Raw genomic sequence first — 2,314 nt, 5'->3', positions numbered from 1 at the left:
TCCTATCCTATCCTCATCCCCGTCCTCATCCACATCCTATCCTCATCCTTATTCTCATCCTCAGCCTATCCTCATCCTCATCCACATCCTTATCCTATCCTCATCCTCATCCTAATCGTCATCCTCATCCTCATCCTCATGCTCATCTTATCCTATCCTCATCCACATCCTATCCTCATCCTCATTCTCGTCCTCATCATATCTTCTTCCTCGTCCTCATACTCATCCTCAGTCTCGTACTCATCCTATCCTCTTCCTCGTCCTAATCCATATCCTATCCTAATCCTCATTCTCGTCCTCATCCTATCCTCTTCCTCATCCTATCCTGATCCTTATCCCCTTCCTATCCTCATACTCATCCTATCCTCTTCCTCAACCTCATCCTATCCTATTCCTCATCCTAATCCCCATACTCATTTTCTTCCTCATCCTCATCCTATCCTCATCCTAATCCAATTCCTCATCCTCATCCTAATCCAATTCCTCATCCTCATCCTATTCTCATCCTCATCCTATCCTCATCCTCGTCCTCATCCTCATCCTATCCTCATCCTCATCCTTAGTCTCGTCCTCATCCTATCCTCATCGTCATCCTCATGCTCTTCCTTATCCTCATCCTATCCTTATCCTCATCCTCCTTCTCCTCCACATTCTCATCCTCATCCTATCCTCATCCTCATCCTCGTCCTCATCTTATCCTCATCTTCATCCTCATCCTATACTCATTCTCATGGTCGTCCTCATCCAATCCTCTTCCTCATCCTCATCCTCTTCCTCATCTTATCCTCATCCTCATTCTCGTCCTCATCCTCATCCTATCCTCATCCTCGTCCTCATTCTATCCTCATCCTCACCCTCATCCTATTCCTCATCCTCGTCCTCATCCTCATCCTATCCTAATACTTATCCTCATCCTCATCCTCATTCTTATCCTCATCCTATCTTCATCCTCTTCCTATCATCATCCTCGTCCTCATCCTCATCCTCCTCCTATCCTCATCATCGTCCTCATTCACATCCTATACACATCCTCATCGTTATCCTTATCCTCATCCTCATCCTCTTACTCATACTATCCTCATCGTATCCTCATCCTCATCCTCATCCTGATCCTCATCTTGATCCTCATCCTATCCTCATCCTCATTCTCGTCCTCATCCTATGCTCATCCTCATCCTATCCTTGTCCTCATCCTATCCTCATCCTCATCCTCTTCCTCCTCCTCATCCTATCCTCATTCTCATCCTCGTCCTCATCCTATCTTCGTCCTCATCCTCACCCTCTTCCAAATCCTCATCCTCCTCCTCATCCTATCCTTATCCGCATCCTCATCATCTTCGACATTCTTATCCTCATCCTATCCCCATCCTCATACCCATACTCATCCTACTCCTCATCCTATCCTCATCCTCAACCTCATCCTATCCTCATTCTCATTCTCGTCCTCATCCTATCCTCATCCTCATTCTCGTCCTCATCCTATCCTCATCCTCGTCCTCATCCACTTCCTATCCTCATCCTCATTCTCGTCCTATTCCTATCCTCTTCCTCATCCTCATCCTCATCCTCATCCTCGTCCTCATCCTATCCTCATCATCGTCCTCATCCTCTTGCTCATCCTCGTCCTCATCCTCATCCTTATCGTCATCCTCATCCTCATCCTCATCCTCTTTCTCATCATCATCCTCATCCTACCCACATGCTAATCCTCATCCTATCCTCATCCTCATCCAATCCTAATCCTCATCCTCATCCCCATCCCCATCCTCATCCTCATCTCATCCTTATCATATCTTCATCAACTTCCTATCCTCATCCTCGTCTTCCTCCTATCCTCATCATCGTCCTCATTCGCATCCTCATCCTCATCCTTATCCTCATACTCATCCTCATCCTCATCCTCATCCTAATCCTCATCCTCATCCTCATCCTCTTCCTCATCCTATCATATTCTCATCCTCATCTTATCCTCATCCTCGTCCTCATCCTATCCTCATCCTCATTCTCGTCCTCATCCTTTGCTCATCCTCCTCCTCATCCTATCCTTGTCCTCATCCTATCCTCATCCTCTTCCTCCTCCTCATCCTATCCTCATTCTCATCCTCGTCCTCATCCTATCTTCGTCCTCATCGTCACCCTCTTCCTCATCCTCATCCTCCTCCTCATCCTATCGTTATCCTCATTCTCATCCTCTTCGACATTCTTATCCTCATGCTATCCCCATCCTCATCCTCATTCTCATTCTACTCCTTATCCTGAACCTCATCATATCCTCATTCTCATTCTCGTCCTCATCCTATCCTCTTCCTTATCC

The sequence above is a fragment of the Lupinus angustifolius genome, chromosome LG05 (assembly GCF_001865875.1).
Source record: "Lupinus angustifolius cultivar Tanjil chromosome LG05, LupAngTanjil_v1.0, whole genome shotgun sequence".
Classification (NCBI taxonomy): Eukaryota; Viridiplantae; Streptophyta; class Magnoliopsida; order Fabales; family Fabaceae; genus Lupinus; species Lupinus angustifolius.
Note: the sequence above shows the minus strand (reverse complement) of the source record.